At 48.1% G+C, this 12,769-nt stretch overlaps 1 protein-coding gene across 4 annotated transcripts in view; it reads right to left on the reverse strand.

The window, feature by feature from the left end:
- Ankrd33b (ankyrin repeat domain 33B) overlaps positions 1 to 12,769 on the reverse strand; it is an 81,807-nt gene that overhangs the window by 56,018 nt on the left and 13,020 nt on the right. The window contains exon 1 of one of the 4 annotated variants that reach the window (XM_039102227.2): positions 2,069 to 9,243. The exons of the other annotated variants lie outside the window; for them this stretch is intronic. The gene's annotated coding sequence lies outside the window, so the exon portion shown is untranslated. Of the gene's footprint in view, positions 1 to 2,068; positions 9,244 to 12,769 lie in introns of those variants that run through there. 4 annotated transcript variants of the gene reach the window in all.

The following is a 12,769-nucleotide window of genomic DNA, read 5'->3' on the forward strand; positions in this document are numbered from 1 at the left end:
GTGAGGAGACGGGAAAGGAGTTCACACAGACAGATGCCAGGAACCCAGAGCTGCTAAGGCTGGGTGAGATCAGCAGAGGGAGGACACAGAGTGGGCACAGAGAGAGGGTGGAAAGGCGGCTTCATAGGGTGGGTGGCACAATTGCAGGTGTTCTCTCAGGGTCAGGTGTGTGCCAGGCTAGAGGGCGACTGGAGGAGGTAGCAGGGAACAGAATATGGGGTGAGCAAGATGGGGAGTCTGAGCTGAGAAAAGGGAGTGAGAGGCTGGCCCAGAGAGAAGCAGGATTCCTGGGATCCCTGGATTTTATTCTTTTCTTTTTTTTCTTTTTTTTGGAGCCAGGGACCGAACCCAGGGCCTTGCGCTTGCTAGGCAAGTGCTCTACCACTGAGCTAAATCCCCAAACCCCTGGATTTTATTCTTAACACCAGAAAATTTATCACAGAGATGAATATGGTTATGAGACAAAGAGGAAGTAGAAAGGGGAAAGAGAAGTTGGCTGGTTGTCTTATAAACTTTAGCATTTTAAGAGGCAAGAAGAAATCTAAGTTGGGGCCAATCTGGGCTAAACAGTGGGTCCTACATATTCCTCAAAGAAACGTAGAAACTGTGCCTACTGGCACAACTCTTTCAAGGGCGTTAACGGAGTGGCCACACCTCCTCTTCCAGGAAGTCTGCAGCTGTGTATCCTAGGTGCCTTTACAACTCTCAGGGAGTAACTCTCCTGCCTGCACACCAGAGGGCAGGTGCGTTTGCTTTGTTCCGCTGGCTCACCGGGCTGCCTCTGACAGCTGCTTTTGCTCTTTCTTTGCAGCAATATGCAGAACCCAAGCTTTGTACAAGAGCTTGTGAGAAAAAAAGTGATTTAGGCACCCAAAACATTGTACCCCATTCCTTTAATCAAAGACATTTTTTCCTTCGTGGGTAACATAACCCACATAGATATAAATTAAACCCAAGTAGATATAAATTAATCAGCTCAGATATATAGAAAGATATCAGTTATACATAAAATAAACCTAAAAAGATGAAAACAGTTATTAAAAAACAAAAACAAAAACAGCAATTTACTTGAGAGGTACAAAGAAAGGGGACATCTCTGGGCTCCCAGCCCTGGTGGGAAGTAGGGTCCTGTCAGCCTCAGTTGCACCCTGTCAGTGGCACCTGTTGTAAAAGCAGGCATTTGTTTGGCCCATTTGCAAAAAATAAAATAAAGTCTGACCATCCCATGCAGCCGAGTACTCAGAACCCTGGTCATTTGCGTACCTTTTCTTCTTCCAGGGACTGACCGGAAGGCTGGGTGGGCTCCTACCAAGAGGGACAATGCAGCTGAGTGAGCTGAGCACAGAGCAAACACTTTGCAAATGTTTGCTGCCGCTTTAAAAACGACCAAAGGAAAATGGAGAGGAGGCCATCAGGGCAGCCCTCACCGACAGGGATTTCAGGGTTCAGCAGCTTAAAGTGCTTGCTGCCAAATCTGCCAAATCTGATGACCTGAGTTGTCCTCTGACCTTCACCCATACACACACACACACACACACACACACACACACACACACACACACGTAAACAAACAAATCTTTAAAGAGACACCACCAGATCAGGAAGAAGCCCTGCCAGAGCTTATCATTCTAGGAGATGTAGCTCTGGGGGGGGACTCCTGGGGCTCAGAAGTTCCAGGCCAGTCCTTTAATCTAAGATCCTCACCAGGTAGAGAATTGTATGCAAGCAATCCTTTACCCACAAGCAGACAGTAGAAGGATGATTGCTGCCTGTGACTCACTGGGGGACCCTAGTCACTTCTGGCTGCTCAAAGTCACCATGGCTGCAGCTTTAGTGCATGTGCCCCTTGCATCACTCTGGACTCAGGTGCAGGGAGGTTGATCACATGCCTCAGACACTTGCTCTCTAATACCTGGAGCAGTGCCTAAAGGAAGTTGCCGGGATGGAAGTATGAAACACCAGTTTTGCTTTATATTTTGTAAAGAATAATGGGTTAATAGCTAAGGCTTCACCCCCCAAAAAGGAAAAAGACCGAGTAAAAGATAAGCCAAGGTAGCGTGAAACTTACCACACCAAAAAGGAGAGGTGACCCTGTCTCACCAGGTGGCACTTCACCAAAGCAATGCTGTATTACAACAATACAAATTTTACTTGTTTCCAGTTTGTGAAATCAAACTAGAAAGTTGATGTCTTGGCACAGTTACAAAGTCAAGAAAATGCCATTAATCTTGTCTGCAGAAAGGTACTGAAGACAGAAGAAGCAGACATGGAAGGGTGTGGGGCAATTCCTTTATCTACCAGAGAAGCTAGAAGTGAAGGGTGTGGTGCTGACGTCAAAATAAAACAGGTAAGGTTGGGCTTGGTGGTAGATATCTACATCTATGATCCCAATAGCCTGCAGGCCAAGGACAGACGGAGCTCAAGTTTGAGGCCACCCTGGGCTACAGAGTCAAAACCTGTTCTAAATACAAGCACGCACGAACACACGCACGGACGCACGCACGCACGGACGCACGCACGCACGGACGCATGAACTAACGAACGCACGCACGGACGCATGAACTAACGAACGCACGCACGCACGCACCCACGTAGCAACCCACCCACGCACGCATGCACGCACGCACGCAAGCCCGCCCTACAATAATACATATGAAATGATGCAGATGGCTGGCCCAGTCTGACTCAAGAGGGGGAAAATGAGGGGTAGGAACAAAACACTCCATCTGCCACAACAGAGAGTCGTGAACGCCACCCTGAACTGATAAATCAAGACTCATCATGAGTGAGCAGGTTCCCTGCCAGAAATGCGGCCAGTCCCGACCAGATGGAATGAAAGTGGAAGCGAATATGGTGGAAAGAGATCCATCACTCTGGGCAGCAGCCAGGCAAGCGGTCTGGGGGGGAAAACCACCACAATTCGCTGCAAGCTCAGGGGCTTCTAAATAAGTTTTCTAAATGTGTGTCTGATACTTCAGCAAAATAAGAGAGAGGAAAATAAAACACAGGAGTGAGAATACAAAGTGATGGGGGTATAGGTAGATCAGACGGCCCAGAAACAGCCCTTTGTCTGTAAAGGTTAAGTGTTAGGGAAATACCTGGACGATGGAAAAAAATACACAAACAACTTTGTTTGAGCAAGTTAATAACTGAACAATAAAAACACATGCCTAAAGCCAGGTGTGGTGGTGGCACATGCCTGCGATCCCACAACTCAAAAGGAAGCAGCAGGATTGCGATCTCCAGGGTAGCCGGAGACTAAATTGACGTGTCTCAACACACCCACTCACCACACACACACACACCCCACCGAGCATGAGAACACATGCCTCAAATCCTAATATTGACAGGCCTTACTATGCTTTAAAGACCAGGCTGGCTACACAGTAATTTCTGAACCAGCAGGGACTACAGAGTTAAAAATCCGTGTCCCAGAACACAAAGCAGGGGGGGGGGGGCCTCAAAGAGAGTTTTTGCTGCTGTCCACTTAAGTTCTGCCTGATAGGAAAAATAGAATGGAGTCCCTACACATTGTCTTCTGATCTACACAAACACACATACCGTGGCATGCATCCCGGCCCTTCCCACAAAAACAAACAAATGATACTTTAGCCCTAAAACGGATCAGTAGGCATACGGCCATAAAGACCCTGGGAAGAAACTCAGATGACTCCTTCTATAAACTTGACTTAGAAAGGGTGGCTTGAAGCTCAATGGCAAACCACAAACCATAAGCAAATGGGTTGGCTCTGGCTGTGTGAAAATGTAATACTCCTTAGTAAAACTATGTGGGGAAAAAAAAAAACAGAGACTGCCGGTTTCAATGGCAAGACAGGGCACCCTACACACCATCTCCTCCTGAAATCAATAAAATCACTAAATATTTCCTAAACTTTACACAGTTGAGTATGGTAGCCAATTGGGAGGAGGATGTAGGCACATCAGCCCGGTCTACACAGGGAGTTCCAGGCCAGCCAGTGCTACATCGTGAAATGCTGCCTCAACAGAACAAAAATTTAGTGGACACAACCCCCTTCCAGCCAAGCAGGCATGGCAAGCCCAGTCCCCAGAAAGGTGAAAGCTCTGAAACCAGCTTCAGCTCCCCTGGTGACAGTGCAGCCAGGCTGCAGAGAACCAAGCTGGCAGCAAGCAAAGGAGGAACTCGCAAAGCAGTCACAACAGGGAGTTAATGGTTGGGAAGACATAAGGACACAGCCAGCCAATGACAGCAAGCCTGTGACGCGTGTCATTACTATAAGGACACCCAGAGCTAGCCCTAAGGGAAAGGTAACCCAGAAGAATGGACTTGCACTGACCACAAGCCAGCCTGCAACAGTCTGCCTTGTGCCTGTGGCAACTCTCCAGAGGGAGGTCAGCCATCCGGGGCTACTTGTCATATAACAACACAGAAAAAAAGTGACCAGACATACCAGAAGACAAGACCAAGAGAAACGTCTCTAGGAGACCCAAATATGGAAACTCTGTCTTCAACATAACCTCTTCAAATGGAGAAAAGCATTTTTCTAGCAAAGACTCAAAGTGAAAGAAAGAAAATGAAGGAAGGAAAGAAGGAAAGAAAAAAAGAACAGAAAAGAAGAGAAGAAACAAATAAGAGCTAGGAAGACACCTTAACATTGAGGGCTTGTCAGCATGCACAAGGTTCTAGAAGGTTCAGTACCCAGGACCAGGAGAAGGGGAAATAAAAGAAGAAGAGAACTATTTCTAAACAGGTCCACATCCTCCTTTGCCCTATTAACCTTTCCTTTCCACTACCTCTGACCGGTGTTGGGCTAGAAGTGGGGTTAAAGCATTTCACAACATTAAACCAATTATTAAAGTAGGTTTTGAAAAATATAAGCCTATAAAGAGGCAATGGAGGAAGATGCTGTAAATAAAACATTAAGTGAGGGTCAGAATTTCAGAGCAGGTGGGAGGGCTGGGGAGAAGTGGGTCAGTGGGTCAGTGGGTCAGTGGGTCCTGAGATAGCAGGATCAAGCAGTTCAGGGCCTGTGGCTCAGTGGGGTGACTACAGCTACCGTCAGGTGGTGTGCACTTCAAAAAGCCAGAAGAAAATAACTTGACAGTATTTGTCATAAAAGGTGTGACATCTACTTGAGGAGACATTAACTTATCCAGTCTTGAATATCACATCACGCACTACATACGGGTAGTCAAAACATGCCTTTTAATATGCATAATTTAGATGTTTCCTGTATCAGTCAAAAACAAGTTTTAAAAGGAGAATTTAAAAACCAATCGAAGATTAGGCCAAGGGGAAAAGTAGCAAAAGGCTGATTGGCTAAATAAAAAAATTGTCAGATAAGAAAAAAATTAAGTGGAAACAGGAGCTAAGAGACATTCAGATTACTCTGTGATCCCTTAAGTAAAATCTTGAACAAATTTGATGCAATTAGGAGAGGGAATGGAAGGGATTCCAGCTGGGACGTTGGGCACCCTCACAGACCCTGAGGGTGGCACTTCCTTGCAGAGTCAATGAGGAGGAAGGAGCCACCCTAGGAAAAAACTCATGTAACATTCCAAACAATCTGGGACCCAGAGTGTTACTAGATGGTTTGCCTGAACTGAGCTGGATCATTTGGGGCAAGCACAAGGCAAATCTTGGACTCTGTGGCTGTACGCGGGCTCGCCAGGTTTAAAGATGGTGGTGTGGACAGGTGGATGAGAGGACAGGGCTTTCTCTTTCTACAACATGAAAATAGGAGCCTAGTAGACATAGCTTTGAAGTATGTTGGTCAAGGTAATGAGGCAAGAACAGGAGAGAAGGCAGACACTGAGGCAGCCATGAGAGTCGTCATGACACTAAGCAATAAGTCCTGATAAGCATGGTGATCCCTTTTCCTGGGCGGCTGTTTGTCATGTGTACTGTCCTGGTCATGCTAGGTGGCGATGAGCCAGCCCCAGGCCCAATGACTTGGGCAGGCATCTTCTTGTTCACACTCCAGGCCCACTACCTCTTTCCTGTGCTGCTTTCTCTGAGGTTCAGGGTGGTAGGATAGGCTCTGCCTGAAACTGCAGGCCTCCTTGAAGAGGGAAAAGAGGGATAATCTAGAAGGCACTCCCACCAGACCCTGGTAAGGCCTCAGCGGCAGAGGAGCATGGGATTGGTAGGAAGTTCATGTATTCTGCACTTCTGAGGGGAGGGAGAAAGACTACAGGCAAAAGGTAGGGATAATTTTCAATGAAGCTCAGGTGATCCTAAACGGTCCCTCAGGAATCAAGCCCTGAAGAACCTGTAGCACACTAGAAGGTCTTTCAAAGCATTGAAACCAGAAGCATTTTCTTGCAAACGAAGACTTCACATAACCCCAAATGCATGTGAGCAAGGAAAAGTGTTTCCCAGCTCTAGAGAAGGACACACTGATGGTGAGTTAAAGCAGGCAACCACATGAGTAATGTCCTGGTGATGTAAATGTACGGGGAAAGCACACATTTGCACTGAGAAGTCAAACACCAGGGAGCATGAATAACGTCCTGGTGATGTAAATGTATCGGGAAATGCCCATATTTGCCCAGAAAAGATCGACATTTGAATCTGGCTCTGACTACAGGATATGGATAGCAACTTTCTAAATTATGCATTACAGTGCCTCACAGAAAACTTGCTCAGCACTAAAAGACTGATGAGCACAGTTTGTTGATCTAAATGTCGTCTTATGGAGTGTTTGGAATATTATGAGTTGCGCGCACGCGCGCGCGCGCGCGCGCGCACACACACACACACACACACACACACACACACACACACACACACGGTGTGATGGAAGCCCTAGGTACACTGTATTTCAATACTGTGTCAAATCCAAACAGCAGTTCTTAAGGACGTAGGGGTCACTGGCTGATGTACCAATGCCATCCTTCTCCTTTCTTTCCCACATGTAGCCATGTTATTCCACTTTCTCACCTGACAGCAAAAACAGAGGAAGCAACCAGCAATGGACACAGATGACAGAAATACCAACATGAATATATCCACATTAACAAAGAGCCCAAGGTCTTCACAGGGACTGGCCAGGAGGAAGACTGATACCTTGTCTTAGTCAGGGTTCCTATTCCTGCACAAATATCACGACTAAGAAGATAGTTGGGGAGGAAAGGGTTTATTCAGCTTACACTTCCACACTGCTGTTCATCACCAAAGGAAGTCAGGACTGGAACTCAAGCAGGTCAGGAGTCAGGAGCTGATGCAGAGGCCATGGAGGGGTGCTGCTTGCTGGTTTGCTTACTCTGGCTTGCTCAGCTTGCTTTTTTTTTTTTTTTCCTCCCTTTATTAACTTGAGTATTTATTATTTACATTTCGATTGTTCTTCCCTTTCCTGGTTTCTGGGCCAACCTCCCCCTAACCCCTCCCCTCCCCTTCTACATTGGCTTCCCCTCCCCATCCTCCCCCCATTACTGCCCTCCCCCCAACAATCACGTTCACTGGGGTTTCAGTCTTGGCAGGATCAAGGGCTTCCCCTTCCACTGGTGCTCTTACTAGGCTATTCATTGCTACCTATGAGGTCAGAGTCCAGGGTCAGTCCATGTATAGTCTTTAGGTAACAGCTTAGTCCCTGGAAGCTCTGGTTGCTTGGCATTGTTGTTCACATGGGGTCTCAAGCCCCTTCAAGCTCTTCCAGTCCTTTCTCTGATTCCTTCAACAAGGGTCCCGTTCTCAGTTCAGTGGATTGCTGCTGGCATTCGCCTATGTGTTTGTTGTATTCTGGGTGTGTCTCTCAGGAAAGATCTACATCCGGTTCCTGTCGGCCTGCACTTCTTTGCTTCATCCATCTTATCTAGTTTGATGGCTGTATATGTATGGGCCACATGTGGGGCAGGCTCTGAATGGGTGCTCCTTCTGCCTCTGTTCTAAATTTTGCCTCCCTATTCCCTGCCAAGGGTATTCTTGTTCCCCTTTTAAAGAAGGAGTGAAGCATTTGCATTTTGGTCATCCTTCTTGAGTTTCATGTGTTCTGTGCATCTAGGGTAATTCAAGCATTTGGACTAATAGCTCAGCTTGCTTTCTTATAGAACCCACCACCACCAGTCCAGGGATGGCACCACCCACAATGGGCCCTCCCACCCTTGATCACTAATGGAGAAAATGCCTTACAGCTGGATCTCATGGAGGCATTTCCTCAAGGGAGGCTCCTTTCTCTGTGATAACTCCAGCTTGTGTCAAGTTAACACACAAAAACATGCCCTGTCTGCTTCAAGGAAGGATGGAGGCAGGGGGACTACACACAGAGGCCATAAGTACAGCTCTGTTTTCTGCTTCCTGGGCCCCATTGGTCACCTACTGCATACCCGGTCACTCATCACAGGTCACAGCTCAGAGTCACTTTGGGAGGACCCAGGACGTTAGTCATCAAACATGCCTGGTGCACTCGGCAGGCAGGTGGGTCTTGGGCAGCAGGCTGGATGTAGGACATAAGAGGTCATGGCACCCATGAAGAGCCCTTTTGTCTCAGGCTTCCAACTCATAAGAGAAACCTACACACACATACACACACACACACACACACACACACACACACACACACACACACACAGAGTCACACCCTGAACCCTCATACGTTCCACAGCAGTGGTCATATAGGCTGATATTGTCACTGCTCAACAGTCACAACTTAAAAGCCATAGTTGAATGTCACCCCTGCCTCTATTCCAGCCACTGCCCTCTCTGCTCTGCCCCAGAGCCTCTGACTTCCTTCCTTATCACTTTAGCACAGTGCAAGCCCTCCTGCCAATTCCTCTTGCCTCAATGTTCTTTCCCTAGACTTGCAAACAGCTCAGGGAGGTCCTTCCATTCCAGTCTTTAATCTACTTCCTCAGCAAAGAGAGAAGTTTCGACAGGAACCAAACACTGCAAGACCCATCACTGCCTGCTTAGCCTTCTTCCTCTGAGCACTCACCGCCCTCCCCCAGGATTAGGCATCTCTGCAGTCACTCCTCTCCCAACAGCACCCCAACCTCACCCCTGCTCAGCATTCTATCGCCAGAACCGCCCAACACAGGTTTACTTGTTTGAAAAGTAAGTAAATACATTAAACCCAAAAGGCAACTTTACGAAGACTCTAGCGTATGTGTGCGTGTCCTTTTTGTCTTGGAGTACTGCTCGTTACTAAAAATCCCTTAGAAAAAGTCAAAAGTGAATGTGTGCCAGGAAGGTGGTACAGGCCTGGAGCCCCAACACTCGGAAGATGGGGAAGAGAAATGGCAACTAGGAGGGTGGTTTGGGTTACATGGTGAGGCTCTCTCTCCCCTCTCCCCCTCCCCAACTCTCCCCCCTCCCCCTCCCCCCCTCCCCTCTCCCCCTCTCCAACTCTTCCCCCCTCCCCCCTCCCCCCTCCCCCCTCCCCCACGCACACACATGTGCACACCAAGGTTGCAGCTTTCTTGGTAAAACAGATAGCACAGTCACAGTAGGATGAAGCAGGCCATCTCCGGCTCCTGGCTAGCTCCATTGTGTCCTCACTGAGCACATGCTGGCTGCCTCCACTTGTCCTCTCAGTGTCCTTTACTGCAAGCACTGGATAAGGTAGGGCGTAGGGCGAAAAGGAAAATCAGAGGAATTCACAGGAGTAGAGGTTTGGCCTGATGGGGCTAAGCGCCTCAGTTTGGAGTTTTGCAAATTCATTTATTCTATTACAATCCTAGAGGAAAATATAGCATAGCATCAATATTCAAACAATAAAAACTCCAAATAAAAAGCTGCCATGTGCCACATGTGGTAGCACACATCTTTAATCCCAGAACTTGGGAGGCAGAGAAAGGCAGATCTCTCTACGTGTTTGAGGGCAACCTGATCTTCATAGAGTTCTGGACCATCCAGGGCTACATGGTGAGGCCTTGTTTGCTTGTTTGCTGGTTTGCTTTAAAAAGAAAAGAAGAAAAGGCAGGCATGTTTATGGGACAAGGAACCCTGATTACAGGACACTGTCCTGAAGGAGCCAGTAGGCAGTTTTCTTCAAAAACATTTACATCCTTCAAATTTCAAAAGAGTGGCCTCTCAGGGCCACCCTGGGCTACACACAACCATGTATTAAGGAACAAAACACACCAAGGAGAATGTCAGAAAAAGAATGGCTGTGTAACTGAGAGCCATCTGACCAGACCGGTGATAAGGAAGAGGCTGAGGAGAGCAAACAACTGCCGTCCAGATGGAGCACATCCTCCAGCAGTTCCACTGCCACCTGCCCTGGCTTAGGGACTTTGACCTCAGGGTAACTATGTCCCAAGAGAGCACATGACAGCGTCCAGACAGTTTTGTCACCACTGCGGGGAGAGTTTATCCTCTCATCTAATAAAGGAACTTCGGGACATTTTCTAAACATCCTACCACGCCAAGGACAGTCTTCACACAAGTTGTGGGACCAAACACAGCAGGAGTGCCGAGCCTGGGAAATCTTATTCTATTGTTAAACAATGACAGCCCGTGACTTACAATGATGTGTCTCAGATTTCTGAAGTCCTGGTGATACTGAAGCAATATATGGGCAGAAGAAAGTGCTCTGGGATTTGAGTTTGTCTTTTCCCAGGCTAGTACCATCTTCCCGTTCCACGTGGGGCAGCCGCAGCTGCAGCAGTAGCAGCCTTGAAGGAAGAGGCTGCAAATCCAGTCTGGTTACCCGGGGAGTACATGTGGAGGTGAATCCAGATGTGGAGCAAGGTACGACCAAGCAGCAGAGAAAGAGCACGTATGTAATGAAGCCAATGAACACCGGGAGCCCAGATGCTGAAATCACTTTGAGGAACATGAGGGAAGGTGGGCTATCTTGAGGGATACATCCAGGAACAGGGCCATAAGCAGGGTTGGATGCAAATTTGCTCTCTGGAGCAAACCCCACCAGGCATGGTGGTACATGTCTGTAACCCAGCACATGAGATGCTGAAACAGAAAGATCATGAGTTTGGGGTCAACCTGGACTACACAGTGGAGGTCGGTCTCTAACAAAGAAAGAAGAGGGAAAAAGAAAGGAGGAAAAAGAGGAAGAGGAGGGGGAGGGGAGAGGGAAGAAGATGAAGAGGAAGAAGAGAGAGAAGACAGAGGAGGGAGGAAGAAAAGGAAGGGGAGGAGGGGGAGGAGGAGAAAGAAAAAGAAGAGGGGGAAGAGGAGGAGGAGGAAGCAGCAAGGGTATAAGAGCACAGTATTGGCCCAGGGGCCCTGGTAAATCCAGGCCTAGGTCTGCTCAGGCCACACCCAGCGACAGGGGGAGCAGGAGAAGCTGGGAGGAAACTGTCAGAAGGAATCCGGCTAATATGTCAGTACAAACCCAGGACAGCAGCCAGGCAGCTTCCAGAGGCTAGGCTAGGCTCAACAGAAGCCGAATCAATGTGGGTTCACCAGGGACACAGAACCGATAGGGGGCTCAGACATGGAGATTTATTTTAAGGAACTGGCTCACATGATTGTGAGACAGGCCAAGTCTAAAGTCCACAGGGCCATCCTAAAGGCTTAAGGTGGGCAGGGGTTCACGCTGTGATGCTGCTGGGTTTCTGTTTGTTTACTCTCTGTTGTGCTAGGGGTGGTTTGTGTGCACACTCCAGTAGGAGTGTGTAAATGTGTATAAGAGTATGCGTGGGTGTGTGAGAACATGCAGGTGGAGGTCAGAGGTTGATAGAAGGGGTTCCTCTCTCACTGAACATGCGCTCACTGATTTTGACAGGTCGGCTGGTCAGCTCGGTTCAGGGAGTTGCCAGGGTTACTGACACACACTTGCCATGGCTGGCATTTCCACAGGTGCTGGGACCTCAAGTCACTTTACTCGCTGAACAATCAGTCCCCTAAGCAGTTCTTTGGTTCTGTGTTTGAGACAGGGTCTCACTCTAACACAAGCCGACCCACAGCTCAGTATGAACTTGCCACCATGGTGTGTCCTTATGGAACTATCTTAGAGAATCTTTTTCTTTCCTGGACACCTCAGGAGCTGGAAGCCCTAAATCCCCTTCCCCCAACTCTATCCAGGGCTCTCTACCTCCCAAAAGACACCCCCTGCCCAGAAGAGAGCTCTGCTCTGTGTCCCCCCAGCTGCATGATGGCTAAGTCATGAGTACAGTGTAGGGCTGGAGGGTATCCCAGGAGAACCTGAGTCTGGATGCCCGCACTCAGGTAAAAGTCAGGAGCAGTGTGTGTACATCTGTAACCACAGTGCTAAGAGGTGAAGGAGCGTCTCAGAGGCAGGCAGAAGATCTAGGCTCACTGGTTAGCCTGTTTAGCTGAAATGGGAGCTTCTATTTCAGTGAGAGACCCTGCTTCAAAACCTAAGGTGGAGAGTGGTGAAGGACAGCCTCCCAATAACCACCTCTAGTCTCCACATGTACCTATACAGTAAGTGTACACTCAAACACACACACATACACACACATGCACACATATACACACATACACACACATATACACACATACACACACATACACACACTCACACACACATACACACACACACACACACACACACACACACTAACCAATGTGACTAGAACACCCCATCCAGCTGGTGCCTTGTAAGTGACCTCCCCCCCATCTCAATCAATATGGTTTGGCCCAGGCTACCATTGAGGAGAGGACACACACATGACAAACTGAAATAGAGTCTCTCCTTCCCCTGTTCCACAGTGCCCATAGGTGGCCTTGGGAACTTCTGGAAACAAATACCCATGCTTAGGTATTTGTACTCCAGAGAAAAGAAGGTCACCACAATTCAGTAAGCTGGGTTCAATTATTAACTGGATGAGTGAGTCGACTTCTTCACACCTGGAATTTGCTTCC

This window comes from Rattus norvegicus, chromosome 2, assembly GCF_036323735.1.
Source record: "Rattus norvegicus strain BN/NHsdMcwi chromosome 2, GRCr8, whole genome shotgun sequence".
Classification (NCBI taxonomy): domain Eukaryota; kingdom Metazoa; phylum Chordata; class Mammalia; order Rodentia; family Muridae; genus Rattus; species Rattus norvegicus.